Source organism: Siniperca chuatsi, linkage group LG7, assembly GCF_020085105.1.
Source record: "Siniperca chuatsi isolate FFG_IHB_CAS linkage group LG7, ASM2008510v1, whole genome shotgun sequence".
Lineage (NCBI taxonomy): Eukaryota > Metazoa > Chordata > Actinopteri > Centrarchiformes > Sinipercidae > Siniperca > Siniperca chuatsi.
The window spans coordinates 4152273-4174516 of record NC_058048.1 but is presented as its reverse complement, the minus strand read 5'-3'; the positions used below and the strand labels follow the sequence as shown (position 1 = coordinate 4174516).

The following is a 22244-nucleotide window of genomic DNA, read 5'->3' as shown; positions in this document are numbered from 1 at the left end:
GCCGGATAGACAGAGCTAAAAGAGAGTGAATGTTGGACTTGCATTCGGCAGGTGACGAGAAACACAAACTCATTCAGTCTATCAGTCAATTGTGAAAATTATTGTAGTTCAATGACTCTGACAGCAAATCAGTCCATGGTTTGGTCCCTTTCATACTTTTTCTGCACTGAAGCAATACGATCAATGTTTCAACTCTTGACAAATACTGTACATCTCCTCTACTCATCAGCACAGAATCCACTTTCCTCCACAGTTCTGCATGAAAAGTTTGCTTCTTAACTTCTCAAGTTATTAGATTTGACTGGCTCATTTTTCATTTTGACAGCTTCATTAAAGCACCCTGAAAAAGCTCAAAATATTTGTGTGTGTGTGTGTGTGTCTGTATGTGTGTGATCACGAATACAGTCTCCTCGCCCGTTTCCCTCAAGTCTGCTCATCCCTGTCGTAATTTCAAAAGCTGTTTTTTTTTTTAATTTTCTTTCTTCCCATCTCTCTCTTTCAGCATATCCCTCCTTCACAGCCATGGTCCCTTTCTCCTCTGTCATCCATCTCACCGTGCTTCATTACCTTTCACTCTTCCCATCATTTTCTCTACATTTCTACCCCCCCCTTTCCTTCATCCTCCATCTTATCATTCTTTCTTCTACTCCTCCATGATACTCTCTCTGTTTTGTTCACCAAAGGAAAAAAACAACAACACTTGTCTGCTGGCTGCTGGTTTGTCTCCAGCCTCTCCAAACCTCTCCCTGCTTTGGTATTGGCTGACTGGAGCATCTGCTGTATTGGTATTGGCTGGTTCCAGCAGGTGAGGCATAGCTGTGCCACTTAATCAATGCCCTGCAGTGGGGGAAGCATGTGCCAGACACACAGTGCAACAGCAGCAGCCGTCAGCATTGGCAGCTCTCCATGAAGCTGAGCATGGGGATGGCATGACCTTCAGACGGCCGGGACCAGCAGGAGAAAGACACACACATATACACACAAAAACAAGGCATGCATATTTTCCTAGCAAATCACGTTCTTTCCAAAAATGTCCGCAGGCCACACCCTAAAACTCCACCTTTCCTCTGCAGAGGCGAACGCTCAACTTTTCACAATGGGAGAATGACTGTCAGCGTGGCAAGTAGACATGGCAGTTCTTTCTGAAGGTCAAGAAGAGGCTCAGATAGCACATGCCACACACAAAAACAGACTGCAGAGGCTGCCAGATGCATGACACACATCTGCTATACGCGTCATTAAAAGGGGAAAACATCATTGTAACAACAATTAAAAATAACTCAAATCAAAAGGATGTATTCATTTATTATTATTATATTATACCGCCGTATGGTAAAACATTTCGGAAGTTGACGTGACAAAAGATTGCAAGTAATAGCCATTATATCTGATTCAAACATACCCTGCTACCATCAGGGTGTGTCATATCATATCGAACTAATTAGTAAGACAAAATAAATCTGTTGTTAGGCCTCGCCTCGCCTCGCTTCACCACGTGTGAGAGACAAAGACAGGCCTACCTGGAAAAGCTGAAGCCTTCACTAAGAGGCTCGACTGAGAAACAAAGGACAGACAGTAGAACGGCGCCCGGCTGATAACTCACACCCAGATGTAAGACTAACACGAGATCTCATTTGAATCAAAATTTCGTCGTTGTCCTATAAAGCGCAGACAGACTGACCATTTCTTCACAGAGAGCAAGACCGCCACTGAGCCTCTCTCTCCCCACCAACGTCAACCACCGCTTCCCTTTGCTGCCACTTGAAGGAACGGTTTCCCATTGGAGCCACCGATAGTGTGCACCCAGCTCCCACATCTTATATGCCCAGATAGCGTGAGAGCATAGCTAGCTAAGCTGCCCGCTATCTTGAGGACAATTAGAGCTTGTTGTGTGCTTATTGTGTTTAGACTAGACGGTAGTGGTTGTTGACTGAAGTTATTGATCAGTGCTAAGGTTAAATAAACGCTAATGTATCAGTTGCCTGTGGTTATTGTGTGTACGTGTTGTAATAACAGCTGGTTGCAATGGTCAGTGCTCGGATCTCACCCTTCTCTGTCCACCATTTTTAATGTAAGATGGTGGTGGACAGCCACCTTTGAGACTGTTTTTCACATTTGGTTATTGGTCCCTGATCCCAGTGTGGTGCCCCAAAATTCTCCATATTAATAATTGTGATAATACTAATAATTGTATTAATATTCATATATATATATATATTTGATATTTCTGCTAATAACCAAACCTGCCCATCCTGAATCCCAACATTGTCAAATAGCAAAAAAAATGCCACCACTCCTGTTAAGATATATGGTGGCTCAGTTTTGGGGTTAAGTAGGAGAAATGTGAGGCAAAGATACTGCAACAACCGGGAGTTTGGCTGGTGATTTGGCCTGCTTATTAACACAGTCAACAGTTGGAGCTGCAGCAGTGGCTGTGACACACAGCTCGTGAAGGATATTGAGGGACTTTAAAACCATTAGCGCCCGATTGCCACAAGATTTGTGCTCCTTCTCGGACAACTCAGTCAAATCTGAATGCACAGACATGATGCACATATTTTCAAATTCAGTGTGACTTACACTTTACCAAGGATATCGTTATCTGCTTAGAAATTACAGAAAAAAGATGCTCCTTGTAACTAACCATAATGTCTGTACATCCATGGGAACATTGCAAACAAGAACTGCTAACAGCTAATTTGGGATACTTTTAATGTTGCCAATTGGCCAATACAAATACAAGCAAAAACAACAGGGCTCCAGTTGTAGCCCACAGCTAATTTACTGACTCCATGGTAACATTATACTTCCTGTTTACATCTCCCAAAGGCCCTAATTATGGGAACTGTAGTTCCAAAACGTGCGTGATTATCCCCCAAATCAAAGTAAGACAAAGAATAATAATACAAAATCCATTAATATGAACTGTTTTCATGTTGTTGGGTTTTAGACAGGGGGTGTTGGGGTGGAGCAGGTGTCTTAATTTTGTATTAGGGGGGCCCACAGTGTCAGACTTGAAACCTCTGGTTTAGATGAAAAAGAGCACTGAGTTAAAAAAAAAAAAAAAGGGGCTGCACTAATGGAGGCATGTTGCTTGAAATACAATCCAGGAAAGCTTGTTTGATTAATATGTATGGAGGCTTATCAGACACCAAAACACTGCAGGAAATTACAACTCTGGAAAGTTATCGTCTGACCTGATGATCACACGTTAAGAGTAGATTTACTCTGTTCAATAACAAAGTAATCTAGAAGGGTTTTGCACCTGCACTTATTTAGCAGGTCAACGCAGTGTGTTGCTGGATGACGTCACATTGTGTTGCAGTTGTAGTTGAGCCCCAAGCCCATTTGTTTCTACAGAATCAAAAGGCTCGCAACAAATATAATACCCGAGTGGATCCGAGCAGATGTGCTATCAGGTCTGATCACGTGGTGCATTATTATTTTAGAATAATAAAACTGTGGGTTTTGACATGAGATGAGTGTGTGAACTTTGGTAACGCATCACTGCTCATCTCGACCACAGCTGCTCATCGTGCTGCTGCCAGTGTTGCTGTCCTCTCTCTGTACATTGGTCTTCTTGGGTTGGCCACATTTTGGATAGGGTCTAATTATCCTTGGGTCCATTTTGGATTTAGCCTATTTTTAATTTTAAATATATTTGTCAAATAAATGTAATAATTAATGAAGTAGCTTCCATGTTTCTGATCAGGTCCAAAATTTTGGATCCATGAAGACCTCTACAGTGTGGCTCAATAATGCGTTTTTAATAGTTTTTGGACAACAATGGACCTCTACATTACAGATACACAAATAATAGTTGTTTTAATGTGATTTGCTTATGATAAGAAAAATATGGAACATCACTGGCCAATGGTGGCTGAGATTTATATATTTACATTTATTTTGGCAGACGCTTTTGTCCAAAGTGACATACAAATGATGTACAATCTGAAATTGGTTTTGTTGATAATTTGGGGTTAAACCAATAACTTGGAGGCAGCAGAAACAAATTGTGTTTGTGGTTAAAATATTTTGATTAAGATTAGTAGCTATGGATGGATGCGCATATCTCAGCTTTAACTTTGATCCCATACCTACGCAGGTTTTCAATGTGGCTGCCATCGTATCAACATCTATTCATCATCTAAATGTTTGCTGGGTTACAGCCATTTCGCAGCAGAGCTTGGCAAGCAATCCCAGATCCATTCATGCTCTTTCATTCAGGAAAGATTAAAAAAAATATACCCTATACTGTACACAAACTCAATTTCACTCATTCTCCCTCCCTGCCCTGCTCCTCCTGTCTCAAACACTCCCACATCTTGTCATCGTCCCTAACCCCTGACCTCCCCTCGCTCTCCCACCCTCATCTCCTCTTCTCTCCTCTCCCCTCTTGTGAGCCCTGCGTAGAGCCGGCAGGCCCCCCACGTCGCGGGCCTATTAACAGGCCTTGGTTCGCTGTAATGATGCCTCTCCTTATGTCTGTGCAGCTGCTGCAGTGCTGAATAGGGAGGATAAATGTGGGATCTTCAACATCCGCATCATTGTTTCACTGCCACTCTCTACTGTCATGTGTGGTAGACAGAGGAGGGAAATGCTCCTGATGGATTTATCTGTCCACATCTATGTAATTTCAAAATGTTGATAATTGGCTTAGACTGATATATCAGGATGGTATTTAAAAAAAAAAAAAATCAGATATCAGCTTCACACTTGATATGCTTGATATAATATTGCATTATTATTATCAAGAATTTCTTGCAGTAAAATTGTTATTTTAACACATCTGATTCATTTTTCCACCATGCCAAGAACACAGTTTCTGAGGGATCCTTTAGACTTTCTTGGAATGAGAACAGCTATACCAAGAATAAAAAAGCAAAAAAAAAAAAGACTATTAATTAAATGTGAGTGTGATGGATTTTATGTAATCATACTAGCCCGAATAATCCCATAATTCTTGGCTCATGAATATAGTGAATTAGAGCCAATGATAAAACAGGTGAAACTGATCAGGAAATAGGAATTATGTCCAAAGAAAGAAAGAAGATATGCTGGTGTTGGACTAAAGTCGTCTGTCTTCCCACTCAAAGGAGTCTGCAAAATACTTTTACAACAACAAACACACCGCATGTGTTTTTGCACATTTGTATCTGTGTGTACATTATGTGTCCACGTTCCATGGGACAGCAGACAGCTGCTGCAGGGTCCATCAGTCAGCTGCTGTATTTATAGGGTGATGACCACAGAACGCTAACAGCTGCATCACACAGGGACAGAGACAGAAAGTGAGACAGAGGGATGCAGGAACCTGATGTGTTCAACACTCATCTCTTCAATTCTGCCTGAGCTCAAAATAACTGTGGAACATGTGCAAACTATGTGTCTGCACAGGATATATAAGAAATAGATTTCTATTCCATGTATGCATCCTTCCACATGGGTCCAGGCATGGGCATGTTGCAATAGCAACAGCAAAGAATGGATAACAGTTTGTGAAAAAATAAAATAAAATAAAGTGATATGAGTATTGTAGCACAAATATTGCACAAAACTAAGCACTGTATGAAAGAAAGCATAAGGTGTGAGCAAGATTCTAAAAAATGCAACTGCCAGAGCATCTGCAACACAGTCTCAACCAGTCAAGGAAAATGAACATAAATGCTGCAGTGAAATTTCTCCACAGCCAAAAGATTATGTGAAAAACTAAAAATCAGCTGCTCATTCCATGAAACTTTTCTATGTATTAAGTAACAAGGGACAGTTCACTCCAAAATCAAAAACATATTTCTCCTCTTACCTGTAGTACTATTCATCCATCTAGATTGTTTTGGTGTGAGTTGCCAAGTTTTGGAGTTATCGGCCGTAGAGATGTCTCCATTTTTGGAATATGATGGGACTAGATGGCACTCGGCTTGTGGTGCTCAAAAAATACATTTGAAAAACTCAACAGCAACGTCTCTTTCAGAAATCCTGACCCGGTTACTCGAGATAATCCACAGACTTGTTGTGAGCAGTTTCGTGTAGGAACTATTTTCTTTCTGCTGATAGTAACTCAAATCATTGATTGTGTTTTCAGTGCTTCTATTCTTAATGTCTGTGCTTTCAACTATTGCCTGCTTGGGAACTACAGATCAAAAGTAGCCTTTCTGGCTGACTCAGGCATATTTTCAGAAATGTTATTAATATGCACTGTCCCTGTCAAATAAATGAATACTAACTAAACTAAACTTAGACCTGCAACTAATAATATAATAATAATTTCCTAAAGCACACGAGTGATGTAGTTGAATTGCTCATTTTGTCCAACCAATGCTCTAAAACCTAAAGATATTCAGTGTACTATTACATAAGACAAAGAAAAGCAGAAAATCCTCACCATTGAGAAAATGGAACTAGAAAGTATTCAACATTTTTTCTTTCAATCAATCAAACTAGTAGATAAATCGACTAACTGTTTCAGCTCGAATCACACTTGCTAACTGGTGCATCGTCACATTTCAATTTGCATTTGCTTCTAGAGAGAGAGAGAGCATGTAGAAAGTTAAGGATTTTTTAATTAACAGTAAATAAAGTTTTCAAAAATTCAGTTACTATGTCGGCCTTTTCTGGTGGTGTCTCCCTCACGTAAAATGCATTCTTACCTTTTGTGCTTAAAGCCCACTATGTGCATGTCAGGGTATTTCATGAGACTAAAGAACCATCTGTATTGTCTCTCCTCTTACTTGTTGTGTTATTACCTTACACTGATAACGGTCTCAATAACACACCTCACACAGTTACACACAGCCAGCAGAAAAACCTCAAACTCCCCCCAACACACTTGCTTTCATCTACTGAACTATGTACAGTGTCAGACACATCAGTACTTACAGATCATCAGGTCAGGCCATCTGAAGCTTCCAGTCTGCTGTCCTGAGGAAAGGAAGTTAGGTTAATATCTACATCTGCATAATTATTAACATTTTAACTAGGAGGAGGAATATTCTGATGGTTTGTACTTGGACGAAGTTTAAATGTTGAATTTCAACCTTTAACTGTCAGCCGGACCTGTCCCTTTAATACCAGTGGTCTCTTCGCTTTTCTTCTCCCTGCAGATGTACCTGCTTTAAATTGCAGAAGTTAATAGTCTAATGTTAAAACCAACATTAACGATGGTTCTGTTTCATTTAAGTGCGCCAGTCAGCCAGTATGCACCATACCAAGAGCTTTGGGACGCTTGAAATGAATGCAGCCATTATTCATATGTTATTAGTTACACCTGTATTTCACAAGTCAAAAAATAAGCGGTGCGTCCCAGGTGAAGGGAAGCGATGCGGGATACTCTCAGGGGATCACTAAAACAGAGTTGCCAAGGCTGGATTACAAACCAGCCAAAAAGGGAACTGCTCCAGGATCCCAGAACTCCGGGGACCCCGAACGTTCCACCGTGTGTCAACTGGTTTGTGCAAATTGAATTGAAAATTTGTTTAAGAGTATGAACCACTAAAGCACAATACTTAAATTTCATGATAAAGGCGTTAAGGTGGGCCCTGCTATGACACCGTATCTTGACAGGGCTTAAGTGGGTAAGATATCCAGATATAGACTGAATGTTACCAGGTGTAAATTGGGTAAAAATATCTGCTGTGAAACAAGTCTGTTGCTACAAAGAAGTAGGTAAACACAGATCTAATACGCTGGATCGGGATCTGGGTCGATACTGACCTTATTACATGGATCGAGTATCAGCCAGATGTGACCGATCTACAATTAAATACAATTTCTTCGTCAATGTCATTATGAAATTCAGAGTTATACAGTCATGGAAATTGCTAACTCAGTTTTTATTATCACAGCAATCCCTGGCCTCATATTACCTTACATAAAAATGATTCCAATGAGTTCCACACAGTGAGGTACACAGATTTTAAATTTGGGGTTAAAGAGAGCACTGGTATTGGATCGGGGATAGGGATAGGAAGATACCCTGAGTTGAGGTATCAGAATTGGTATCTGGAGAGAGAAAGTCACAACTGTACATCACTACAAATTAAGCTTTCTTATTAAAGATAAAGCCAGAGCAAGACATTCTCTGCTGCCCAGAAAAGTGAGCTAACCTTTGAAGGGAAATAATGTTATTCATTGAGAGCCAAGTGGATTTATATCCCAAATCAGCTATAAGTATGAGCAATGAAGATGAATTAGCACCTTTCCATACGTTAAAATATGCCGTCAAGGTGCCCTTCAGCAGAGCTCTGAACCCCCGATGGCTCCTGCACAGCTGCTACAGACTGCGCTTCTATTGGGCAGCCCCAGTGTGAATGTGCGCAGCTATGTGAGTGTGAAGCAGGATGGAGCTGGAAAAGAGCAGGGTTTTTACTCAGATTTCACTGCATAAATACAGGTTGTAAAAAACAAATATTGTTCACACTCTTCTGTTCAGAGTCACAGGCCTGCTGACACTCAGTGGATATGGAGTTACTTTGTGTGCAGTAGTTGATAATTCAGTGCACCATGGTCATGGCAGGGATGCTAATTCATTTCTATTCACAGACTGTTCTTCTGTGGAGGATATAGCCTTTTTTACAGTGTGTACTAGAGCCTTAATGAGGCTGATTACAACCATGTTGCTGCTACCAATGATGACTGCAGCACAAAGACGAAGGAAGCCAACGAGAAAACGACTGCTCGGGATTTCAGTCGGATCCTGTGCCGGTGTATCCCATTAAAATATGATACATCCCATCGCACATGCTGGGTCTGCTCTGCTTAATTGCCATACGGTCAAAAGTTGGCTCTGAAGCGCTTTAAGGTTGGCAGAGACAAAGAGGCGGGGGAGAAAAAGAGAGAGAAAGGGGGGGAGAGAGAGAGAAAGGGGGGAGGGGGGAATGGGGGAGAAAGAGAGAGAGAAAGAGGGGGGGTTCATCCTGAGTTTGAGCTCTGCTGTGATGTAACTGTGGACGATGGCTGTGCCGCAGTCAATTTAGGAGGCGATATCCTCAAACGGCCTCAACTCCCTCCCTCCTTTCCTCCCCCCTCCTCCTTCCTTCTCTGTCTCTGCCTCCCTCCTTTCTCTCCCTCCCTCTCTCTCCTCTTTTTTTCTCCTGTCCTCATGCTGGTGCCATTTATCTCTTCCACACCCTATCTTTCTTGCTTTTTTTTTTTTTTTTTCTACTACCCTGTTCTACCCTCATGCAGACTCTAATATGATCTCCCTTCCTCTTCTTCCCCTTCTCTTCCCCCTCTTTTGCTGTCAGCTCATCCATGCTTCACTGCCTCAGCTTTCCTCCAGCCCAGCATCCCGCCTCTCCTCTCAGGCTGCAGCACTAACCTACACACATACACAGAGAATAATATCTCCCGCTAAATTCACTTCAATAGGACTCCCTCGGCGTGAAACGCGTTAGCACGTTGCAAACTGTCCACCCCCACAGTAAAGCTGCTCATTGGATAACCTTCCTGCTTTTAATAACAGTATATCCCCTAGACGTATTTAGCTGTACTATATGTTTATGGCCCCTCCACACATCTCAACCTCTCCCTGCACCACTCTCATCATCGCTCGCCTTTCCCGTTCCCTCCCTCCTCCTCATTTTCTTTCTCGCTTCCTTTCTACCCTCTGCTGTCTCCTTGTGCTCGCCTGTCGATTCAGGTTGTTTGTGTTTACCGCTGTTGCTGGATTGCTAATGTAGAAAAGAACATTTTACATTTTAAAAGCTGACAAGCACCCGCTTACACATTATACTTTTTTATTTTGAATGTCAAATCATTCAAAACAGAGCATTTTGGATGTTGTGTAACAATTTCACGTGTGTCTCCATACATCCATGTATGTGTATGTGTTTATATGTGTGTGTGTGTGCCCTTCCCTCTCTCCTCTCCTCTCTCTCTGACTGATGGAGGGTGGGGTAATCTGCACCGGTTGCCATGACACCAGACAGCCCTTGCTTGGTGAAGGCACGTAGCTTCCTCTCTGCTCTATTTCCCCGGAGCCCTCCACTCAGGAGTTTGTGTGCATCTGTTTCTGTGTGTGTCTATGAATCTGGGAGAGTCATATATCATGCACATGATGCAAAAAGCTAAGTGGAAAAATAGAGCATGGGAGCATATGTACAGTCTCTATATGTTGACCCGAGGGGGGAAGCAAACAACACCTTAAGGCAAATAAAGGTTTTCAATGCAAATATTTTAGATACTAGTCTAAAAACAGTGTTGAGATTGGAAATGACTACAGTTACAATAGTGAAATTTTAACATCCTCTTTAGAGGAAGACATTCTGGTGAATTATAGTGAACTTCATCCATTCCTCAGTACACTTGGACACCCTAGATCCCACTCAAGGAATCCTGTACTTCCCACAGCAGACGTTCACTACATGTGCTTACCACAAATCTTATTTTAAGAACCGGGTCGTTTCCCCTCTTAGCCATTTTTCATTTTTATTCGATCTCACTGTTGAAACAACTTGTTCTGAAACCCAAACTGTCGAGGGAAGCTGGGACATTTGGGCTCCCGACGTTTTTCAGACAACACGCAGCATCCTGAATCACCTCATACGGAGCCAGTATTGGTCAAAATTAAGGACTAGGACATTTGTTAAATTGAACAATCACATCTGTGGATGGCTAAAACTTATTTTTATGCTTCACAAGTTAGGTGTATGCACATATCTGTCTTTATTTCGCAGTTTAATTTAAAACAAGAGATTTAATTCCTGCAGCAAATAGCTGTTCTCAGACCTGATGCAATTACTTTTCTTAGTCTCAAAAGGCAATCATGGTGTTTTGAACCACTCTCCTCACAGCTCTTGGAATCCTAATAAAAGTGTCCATGCCAGCTCCTATCCATCTATCTATCTCCAGACTCCAGCCTGGATGAATAATTTAGCAGGCTATATTTCCAGCCATCTGCTTCCCTCTCTCACTCACTTAATCTCTCACTTACTCTCCCTGCATCGCTCTTCTTTCCCCTTCTCGGTAACGTCTCTCAGTTCGGATTCTGCTCTCTTTCTTATGTATGTGGTCATTGACGGGTTTCCACATGCAAAATCCCAATTAGAAAACGTGCAAAAAAATGTTTTTCAAAATCATAGCTTTTAGCTCTCACCACCATTGTTTTGACTGCTAGAGCATTGACCATTATATAATTCAATTATGCATTCACGGTGACAAAATCAGGTCATTCAGGGTCAAAATAACATGCATTTGTAATCTGAGAATATTTAAGAAAATCACAAAAATGGCATCATATTTACTGCTGCTAAACTGATGCTCTTTGCTGGACAACAGCAGGATGAAGCACTAACTCTCTAATAATCCCTAAAGCCATTCTGCGGTTAATAGAAGCCAGAGGAAGCCTTGAGAATACATATGCATCCTGGATCAAATCATTAACCGTGATCAACATCTGCAACACTGCCTGTCAGAGCCCAGCAGAGGTCAGCCAAGTTCCTCTTTCCTGTCTACATAATGAGCAAGCAACCACATGTTTCTCCACCAGCATCGTTTTCATTATCTTTGTGCAACAATTATGCCACCTGAGTAACTGACAGTTACAGTACAGGATCCCAGTCTAAGTGAAAATTAATACATAATTACATATATAGAAACCGCTTGATTACATGGCGTCTGGGATTCACGTGAGCAAATAAAAGCAGCCGGGGCGAACGCAGGGATGGCTCTCAAATCGCTGAGGAGAAGGCAGGAAGGAGCAGACAGACAGACGGGGGAAAAGCTCCAGCAAAGGTTACTGTAAATGGAGGGAAGATCACGAGAGATAATTAAGTCCGACTGATACTGCAGATGATGATGAGGAGGAGAAGGAGGATGGAAATGTTCAACAACACTGACAATTAAATTGATATGCTACTTTTTAGCCTCAAGTACAAGTCAACAAGAAAAACCCTCAAAAATAGAAACAGAGGATTTTTTTAACCATGAATGGCCAGATAATATATACCAAAGTGTGTATCTTATATGCAATCCATTGCCATGTGACCTATAGATCACCATAGTTACCAAGTATACACAATATTATCATCATCCTGATGGTAAAATATATGCTACGTTAGCATTACAGTGACAGAGGTCATTCTGCTACATGATGAATGCTTTTACTTTTGATGCTTAAAGGAATAATATGAAACTTTTCTGCATCAAAATGTCTAAAAATGACTTAACCTGTGTTATATATTTTGTAATTACATTATCCCAAATGTTTCTAACAATTTCCAAACCTATAGAAATCCGTAATTTTAATCAAGGTAGCGGTGCGTTTTGGTCGACTGTCAGTGGTGTCAGACCCGCATGCGTTAGCGTCGTGGTTGTCTTCTGTCATAAATTGACTTTTTATCCAGTTTGGTTGTTTTTAACTATATATTTTAACCGGATGAAGGATTTTAGTCATTAGATGGATCTTAAGTTATCAGACAAACAAGCTGAGCAAACGTTAGCGGTAGCTCGGCCCCTCCGGGACGTCCTGTGTCCGCCGAACAGCGTCGGAGAAACACTGATTTTTAACGTGAAACTGCTTTCTTCAGTGTTTTTACCGGTTTGAATCACCTGGTCCGTTTGTACCTCTGCGGATAATTCAGCTTCCAGTAAAAACCTCTTGAATGATGAACACTGAGAGAGCCTAACCAGAAGATGCTGACTGCAGGCTGTAGGGCCGTTTGCATTTTTTCGTGACTTTCGCGGCCACCGTAATTTCTCCTACGCGCTTGGAAGGGGAGGGCGATGCGAGCGGTTTGCAAATGGTTGCAAACTGCAATTTCACCGCTAGATGCCACTAAATCCTCCACACTGGACCTTTAAGTAAAAGATCTGAATACTTGTTCTAGCATTGCTTGCATTTAAGCTCTCATTGGTCCGCACCTCGCAGCGTGTGCGTTCTTAAGTTAGAAAGAGTTAAAGTAATTTAAAGATGTAAAACTGTCCAGTCAAATGTAAATGCATGAATTTGCACTAATGCTTTTGAGTGTGAGTGGATTTGGTTTGCCTGCTAAAAATGGGCAGCCATGACCTGAAAAAAGAGGCCCCACACAATCACTCTATCTATATTCATCATGCTCTCTGTGCTTATCTGCTGGCTGGCTGGCTGCTGACCCTGCTGGTCAGGTTAGCTGGCAGCCTGACAGACTGGCTGACTGGCTATAAAACTGGTCGGCTGATTTGCCGGCTGGGACGCGGCTGCCCCTGTGTAGCCCCTGCAGCACTAGCAGCATCTATTACACGTATATAAACAGTCTCTGATTCCCCCAGAGGTTCGCATTCAGCGCGACCTGCGATGACCGGCTGCATGTATTTATAATCTGCTCTATCCTGCAGCAATTAAACCCCCTGAACCTCGGCGCGCTGAAAACGCCACAGTCAGGGAAAACTGTGAGCAGCACATGTCTGCTCTGGCCATCTTGTTACCTCGGTAATCAAACCGACGAGTGGTCGGATGCACTTGTAACCCTTTGCTTTCTGTTCCCTCAGACACCTCGCAGTGCAGCGACACTAAAGCCTCTGGATCTCAGCATCCTGTTTCTAGGAACCGCAGTCCATTGTGGGCTGAGGTGGGGTGGGAGTGGGGTGGAGGATTAAAATGGGGCGGGAGGGTGGTCTCGGTGTGCAGAGGTGGGCTGTGCATGTGCAAGGCTTTGCACACAATGGCGTCTGAGCAAGGTGTGTGTATTTGACACACAGGAAACATGAGTGCATTTAGCATGTTTGTATGTAGAATATGGTTACTACACCTCCTACATGTTCTCAATCCTGGTTTCACTATTGCTGAAGGTTTTCAGTCCAAATCACGTCTGTTTGGATTCTGATGTGCAAATCAAGTCAGTGAACTGAACCAGACATAAAGAAGAACGTAGAAAAGAGACACAGTCCACCGTTATTCTGTGAAATGACTGTGAGGTGAACAACACAAGTGGGAATGCATGGGGAAAGACAGAAATAGTGGCGGGGTACTGAGGAAGAAGGGAGAAAGGGGAACAAGGGGAAAGAAAAAAGAGGTTGCGGGGGTGGCGGGGTTTGGGGGGTGGTGTTTGTGGTGAGGGACAAGGACAAGAAAGAAAAAAGGGGGTAAGAAAAAAAGGAGGAGGAAGAAGAGGAGGAGAGGCGAGATGAGGAGAAGGAGCGAGGCAAGGCGGGGAAGAATAGAGAGAGTGGAGTGAAGGGGCTCTGGAGGGGGAGGGGAGGTGGGGGCTGCTGCTGCTGATGCTGGAGCACAGCGCGGCCAGGCTGAACCGAGTGAACTGCAGTGGAGGTCAGGGAGTCCAACATTCCTCTGGAACACTGTGTTTACACTGGTAGCAGAGAGGAGGGAGGGCGGGGGGACGAGGGGTGGGGGTGGGGCGGGGGGTGCGAGGGGGACGACGCGCAGGGAAGGAAATCATCTCCCGGAGACACTCCTTTCAGGGAGGGAGTGTGTGTGTGTTTGAGTTAGTGAGAGTGTGTGTGTCAGTTATTCTGTAGCTGTGTAGTGCCACCTTGAACTTCATCCACCTTCGACGACGGAGGGCCGTGTGCCGCAGCTGTTATCAAAATCAGAGTATTAAAGCTGAAATTTGAAAGTGTCGTATCACTCCAGGGGCGATTTCACCTGCATTATTAATGTATGTCACTTCCAAACTTTTGAAAATATGGAGGGGGATTAAATAAATCTAAAATAAAAGTTTTTTTTAAGAGGGCATTTGGGCTCTGGTGCTTTAAAATAAAAGGAAAAAGACCAAGAATTGAATTATGATTTATTTTTTTGGTCTACTGAGTATAACCAGTGAATTATTGCAAGATTTTAATCAAATAATAATTAACAATTCTTTTAAAAGTAGACTCAGATTTTGGTTTAATTAAAGACATTAAGAAATGTCAATTTCATACCAAATAACATGCAGCTCTTAAAAACTTTGCAATTTGCTTTTTATTTAATTGTTTAGAAAGAAGCTAACAAACAATTTTAGAGTGCTGTATTTTGAATTTTTGTCAGTTATAATTTAAATGATTAAGTTTTAAAGATTTGAATTGATTCATATTGTATTTACATTTAAAATAAAGATAAATACATGTCAACAAGAAAAAACCCATTTCTTTACTTTTAAAGACCAAGAATGTTTTGTAGAGAAACTGTTTGCAGCAAAGTATTTATCATTAAATTGTACAAAACAATGATTTAACAAGAAAATGTATTTTACTGCTTACAACAAAAGCACATGATATGTTCATTTTCTACCTTTTCTTTACAGGAAACATCAGTAAATAATCTGCAACAGCAGCTGAATTCCAAAAACAGAAAAATTAGAACTGGAACTGAACCCATGCATTTTTAAAGATTCAAATATCCGTTGTAATTTTGACATCAACCACACAGACAAAAGTTTTGTCTCATCAAACAACAGCAAACCGGCGAGCGGTCAGAGCTGAGACCGTGAGCCCTGCAATCATCTCCCACTATGCTGCTGCACATACTTTCATTCTTCCCATAAAGACGTTTCCTTTCCCCATCTGCTGGTGCAACACAGAAACTGCAGTACAGCCGGTAACTCCTGCAGACTGCTGACGGACAGACGCTGCTTTGAGACATTTAGAAATCACTGAAAATCACGTCATCGTGTCTTCAGTATTTATAGTTTATAACCTATAATATTAAATGAAAATGGAAATTTTGGAAAACTAATTTGTTCTAAAATAATAATCATAATGAGTATATAGTGCAATTTTGTCAGAGGTTTTTACAATGCAGACAATAAAATAAGAAATCAAAGTGGCTCTACAAACCAGTGTAATCACACTGTCAGTTTAAAGCTACAGAAACCAGATTTTCTCCCACACACGTGTGACAATAAGAAAGTACTAAACACAGAAAAGGTGTTTCCATATATATGCCACACTGTGCCGGCCAGTTATTTTCCAGACCACTTTGATACAAATATTACCATTTAAATCAGATTTAGCCGGTGACTATTCAGACAGTAAATATTTAGTGTTTACTGTGCCACTGAGGAAATCATCACTGCTGGCATCAGTCAGAATGACATTTCAGCGAATCAAAGCAGAGCAGGAGACAATTGGCTGTCTGGGCTCCGGACTGAATAATCAATTTGTCCCCAGACTGCTGCATAGCAACACTCGTTGCAAAAGAGCAAAATATGCAGACACAACAACGCCAGACTAAAGTTTAGGGATCTTTCACTAGATTCAAATCTGAAACCTCTGGCCAATCCTGACACAGCAGGCATTTGATTTCTGAATATCACCACTGTAAGTGTGTAACAGCTCCAGCTTCTATATTTAACTAATCATTCAAACAGAGAGCAGACCAACTACAGTTTGACATCTAGTCAAACCAGAGAGAGGCTGAGTCATGGCTTGAACTTTTGTCTCGGAGAGCTGACTGTCATTTGACCAGGATTTCCCCAAACTTTTCAAATCTAAAGACTGTTGCACAAATGCACACTGACAGCAGGACGTCATGTTACTGTTACCTTGTCAAAGTAAAAGGACTTCTATAGAGTACATTAAAAAGGCCAGGACTTTCATCTGCTGTGGAGTCACATTTCATATTTCTGGAAATGTGGGAGCTTTGCATTCTACGGTTACACACATATTACACATTGTAAGACTGATTCTGATATTGTTTTAGAAGTACTTTGACTCATTTTGGACAAAAAACTAAGGAAGGAATTTAGAATTATCCGCCAAAAGTACATACCTGGCACCAGAACATAACAAAATAAACTTGAAAAAGTTAATTCCCTGAAAGCTCTAAAAAAAAAAAAGCAACACGACATGACAACACAAGTGAAAGTCCTGCATTCAAAACCTACTACTTGAGTAAAAGTACAGAATTATTATCAACAAAATGTACTTTAAGAAAAAGTACATGTTTTGCAGTAAAATGGCCGCTGTGACTGATATATTACTATGATTATTATCATAACATTATTAGATAGTTATTATCACTGAGTATCAATGTGCAAGCAGCATTTTACTGTTGTAGCTGGTTGAGGAGCTAGTTTTAATTTCTTTATAGACAGTTTGGTCCAGTTCAGCCCAGTGGTTCCCAAAGTAGGGGTCGGGCCCCTGCAATTGGTCACAAGATAAATCTGGGGAGTCATGAGATGATTAAGGCAGGAAATAAGAAAAACCTTTCTATAACCTGTGCTTTTTTTTGTAAAGTAATGGATAATTTTACCTAAAGCAGTTTTTTGAATGCAACAATCTGAGAAGTTTAGAGAGGAAATTTGAGGGCTCCAACGAGACACAGTATTTTTTTTGTAAGGGGTCAAAAGCCAAAAAGGTTGGAAACCACTAGTTTAATCTTTAATAATCTTAATAAGATTATCATATGTTTTTATGTAAAACTTAAACTGACTATAGCTGTCAGATAAATGTGGTGGAGTAGAAGTAAAATAAAATGGAAATTCTCAAGTAAAGTACAAGTACCTCAGTACTGTACTACAGTACAATACTTATAATAATGTACGACTTTATCCTCCACTTGATGCCAGTCTTTATACGTCAGAGGACTGTAAGAAGGGACTGGGGCAACAACACTGAACTGACCCAAAGTTCGCAGCCTCACTGGAGGCATCAGCATCTCCCCTGGGGCATCAACAACCAGCGCCACGCGAGGAGGAGCAGACAGCGCGGAACGCCACAGAGCTTGATGCAGCCACGCCGCTAAACGGGCGAACAGCTTCATGCCAGACATCTGTCGCATTTCCCTTTTTCTACATTCCCATCCTTCGCTCCGGAAAAAGACAGAGGCCCAGGGAAAAGGTGGGCAGAGAAGGAAATCAGAGACAGAAGAGATGTGCGAGGTAGGCGTCGGATCAGGAGCGAGCCCAGAAACAACAATGGATGGCCACAGCTTTGACAATGCCTTTCCAACCCTGACACCCGGCCACCCCTCCACCCCCCCACCCCCTGCCTCCCCTCCGGAGAGCCAGGACCTTTGCTCTTTCTCCATGACATTCAGCATTCTTTTGTCTGGGTCTGCCAGACTCTGGCCGGACCCAGACAAAGGCAAGAGCACAGAGGGGACAGAGAGAATGACAGAGAGGACAGAGGGGACGGAGGGGACGGTGGAGGGGGGTGATAAAGGGAGGGATAGATGAATGGAAGGGGTAAGATCGGCAAACTGTGCTCACCTTTTGTCCGACACTCTCTCCCTGTCTTTGTGTGTGTGTGTGTATGTCATTCATTTTCCGAATTTTTGCACGGTAATCCAGCAACAAAGTTCTTTTTTTAACTGAGGGTCGCGAACGCCCATAACGTCATGATTATTAATTTTGTATTTTCATTATTCGATTGACTTTTCGCCACATCTGCCAAGTGTTTTTCTTTCCCCCTTATCCTCAACGCTGTCTGCGTGTCCAGTGCGGTCCACTCCGGTCCGGGTTGGTAATGGCATTAAGAACAGCAGGAGAGGAGGAGAGGAGAGGAGAGGAGAGGAGAGGGGAGGAGAGGAAGAGAGAGGAGGAGAGAGGAGGAGAGGAGAGGAGAGGGGAGGAGAGGAGAGGAGGAGAGAGGAGAGAGAGAGGAGAGGAGAGAGGAGGAGAGAGAGAGAGAGGAGAGGAGGAGAGGAGGAGAGGGAGGAGAGAGAGAGAGAGGAGAGAGAGAGAGAGGAGAGGAGGAGAGAGAGGAGAGGAGAGGAGAGGAGGAGAGGAGAGGAGAGAGAGAGAGAGAGAGAGAGAGGAGAGAGAGAGAGAGAGAGAGAGAGAGAGGAGAGAGAGAGGAGAGAGAGAGAGAGGAGAGAGGAGAGGAGAGAGGAGGAGAGGAGAGAGAGAGAGAGAGAGGAGAGAGAGAGAGGAGAGGAGAGAGGAGAGAGAGGAGGAGAGGAGGAGAGAGAGAGAGAGAGAGAGGAGAGAGGAGGAGAGGAGAGAGAGAGAGGAGAGAGAGAGGAGGAGAGAGAGGAGAGAGGAGAGAGAGAGAGAGAGAGAGGAGAGGAGAGAGAGAGGAGAGAGAGAGAGAGAGAGAGAGGAGAGAGAGAGAGAGAGAGGAGGAGAGGAGAGAGAGAGAGGAGAGAGAGAGGAGAGAGGAGGAGGAGAGGGGAGGAGAGGAGAGGAGAGAGGAGAGAGGAGAGGAGAAAGGAGGAGAGAGGAGGAGAGGAGAGGATGAGAGAGGAGGAGAGGAGGAGAGGAGAGAGGAGAGAGGAGAGGAGAAAGGAGGAGAGGGGAGGAGAGGGGAGGAGAGGGGAGGAGAGGAGAGGAGGAGAGGAGAGAGGAGAGTCAGGTGTTGTTTAGTTTTTGGTTTCAGTACTCTTCTGTCTGCTTTACCACCCAGTTACATCATCAAAAGTTTCCTTGCTCCCATTTCCTTATTTTACGTAGGGGTGAATTAAGGGTGATTGGGACAGTTTTTGAATTTCCGCCTTGTGTGAGCTTTCTTCTTGAACAAAACACATGATACATTTCTGTAAAACTGAAGCTGTTACCCACCCATCTGAGGAGGACAGAAGGTTATATCATTTTCCATACCCTTTTGTGTAAACTGACCCAAAACCTTTTTGTGTAACATTTGGGTGACTGGGACAGCATAACTCATCATTGGTTTTGGCTAGTGTAGGCATATATATTGCGCAGTTTAATTCATACTTTGATATAATTTCACATGCGCATTTTCCTTTTTCTGTTCATCATTATGGATTAAGACACCATGTTCCTTTCTGTAAAACTTTATAAAGGTTGAAAAATCCAGCCCTGGCCAAGAACCTTGAGGTGTGTTCCCCGCCTCCACCGGCCCATCTCCCTGTACTCTTCAGTGACTCCCTTCATCCTGTCCTCACTCCACTTGTTGTGTATTTTCCTTGCTGTTTGTTTGTTGTTTCCCTGTGCTCTCCCTTTTGCTGTCTTCCTGCATCTCTCTTCCTGTCTCACTGGTGCCATTCTACTCTGCAAGCATTAGTTAGGGATGTGTTAGGCTAACCTTTGTGTCAGGGTTGGCTTGGTTAGTGTATTAGGGTAAACTTGTGTTTTTTGCTAGCTGGCTAGTCTTTTATAGTACCTTGGCTGTGTATGTATGATTGAGGTAAAAAGTGGGTCAGCATGCAGTTTTTTCCTGAATACAAGTACAGCAGGTACAAAGTGTATTATGCAGTATATCCAGCAACTACTTGCCAAACAATGACCACAGGAAGGAGTCAAATCTTACACAACTAAAGGATCACAAACATTTCACTGCTACAACACAGACACACACAAATAAGTATTCCATAATTACCTGCAATCTTCCAGTGACCTTTTCCTCTGTATAAAGGTAAAACCTATACAAAAGTCACAAGTCTTAGCATTTAAATATGTAGGCTACACATCTTTCACATCGCTTAGGCTAGATATTTTACACTTTACTTAAACTGTCAATGATCAATATTTTTACATTAACAATGATTTAAATTACTCTGTAACGTGAACGGTCCGCTCATAGTGATGATCCAGCAGCAATATATCACCCAACTCTGCAGCTTTACAGAACCAACTAGCCTCCTTTACCCCATTGTTTCGGTTTCGGTGTTTAGTTCCGTCTCACAGGCACTGATCAGTTTTCGTCTCCAGCAGCAAGATAAATCCACCATACACTACCTGTTCAGCACCACAAGGCAGACAAAAACACAGCTAATGTTAGCAAAAGAAAGACCTAACTATGTTATCAGGAGTGGGTTGGAGACCACACCAAGGCAGAGTGTAAATTCTGATGTGTGTGGTGTCTATCAAACGTTTTCTGTAAACTAACTAAGTTTCAGTAAAAACCAAAATATCAAATTAAGTATATGTTATACATATAAAACGATATTTATCTAATATATGAGCTAAATAGTGTTAAATATTAAGCTTATTATAGCTGTTGTGCTACTCTCTGTCTGTGAACATATTAAGCTGTTCACCATCAAATCTAAAAACGACTGTTTTTACATGGTCTCAGAAAGAAAGTGATGTAGGTAGGAGGCAGAGCTGGAGACTTAAGACTTGAGACTTAAACTCGGGTCGGACTTGAGTTGTAAAAATGAGGACTTGCGACTCAACTTGGACTCGACGTACTTGAGACTTGAAGGGAAAAAGCGGAAGAGACTTGACTTGGTGACCTATAAATACTGAAAAATGCAATATTTTGCATAGTTTTTCCTTTTGGAGCTCTGCCAAACTGTCATGAATAATTAATAATATAACCAGGATGTGCGCAATGTCTCTATAACCTAATGCGCTTTCGGTTGCAGCTGCTGGCACCAGAATAAAGTGGAGCAAATGCTAAATATAAAATAAAGAAGTTATCCTTTCATTATTAAATGTATTAGTCTATACATGCAAATGATATGGCATATCGCCTATTGTCCTCCCTGCAGCGTGAAAATGATTCTGACGCAAAAATCCTTTATTTATGTGCTAGTTCCTGCTGTTAGTTATTTAAAGGGATCCTTTTTGTTTTTGTTATTCATTTAGGATTATGATTCATATGTTTTCACTTGTCTATTGTACTAATTGCCACAAATAACCTATTTTTATTCCACCCACCCTGTTTTAAACAAGATGTTGGAGGGGGTGGCTGCCTACTGCCTGAAGAATTTGTGATCGAAAAGACTGGACTTACAGTAACCTGCCTGTCACCTGTGTGTAACGGAACATGCATGTTGTAAACGCAGCCTGGACACTGCGCTCCGTAATCCTCAGAGAGCAATCTAACTATTAAACCTGAAGAAGAGCCTTGTTAGTTAAGTTGAATACAGCACAACATGTCTGTGTGTGCATGCAGCTAATTACCATTTGCCTTTCCGGGAAAGAAATGAAGGGAGGCGTTGTTCCTGGAAGCTCCAAGAGTTTGGGAGTTTTTTGCATACAGAAGAGTATCTTTGAAGCCCATACACCTCGGACGCTACAGTAGTGAGTCAACTTAATGAGAAAAGAACTGGCTTAAAATGTGTTTTAGTGGGATTTTGGCCATTGATGGACTGGGAAAACTTGCTTTTTGACTTGCAAGACTTGGACTTCGTTCAAAAGACTTAAATACAGCTCTGGTAGGAGGTATGGACGAGTATGTCTCCTAAAACTGTAACACCACTTTGTCTTTGTATAAATAAAATCTACATTACGGTGAGCTGAGGTGTTTTCACCTGTTTACCAACTTTCTCAAATCAATCAGCACTGGGAAACAGCAGGACTGACGCATGGGGTCCACAGGGTAATGTTACACCCTGTACCTACACACACACACACACACACACACACACACAGTGCAGTGTCACCTCCTCTAGTACACCACGGACGGAAGACACCCCC

The 22244-nt window shown here is 42.2% G+C and overlaps 1 long non-coding RNA gene across 1 annotated transcript in view; it reads right to left on the bottom strand.

Annotated features, from left to right (window-relative positions):
• LOC122878986 overlaps nucleotides 1–22244 on the bottom strand; it is a 108400-nt gene that overhangs the window by 65742 nt on the left and 20414 nt on the right. Inside the window, exon 2 of the long non-coding RNA XR_006378602.1 lies at nucleotides 6877–6918. This is a non-coding gene — a long non-coding RNA (uncharacterized LOC122878986). The remainder of the gene's footprint in view (nucleotides 1–6876; nucleotides 6919–22244) is intronic.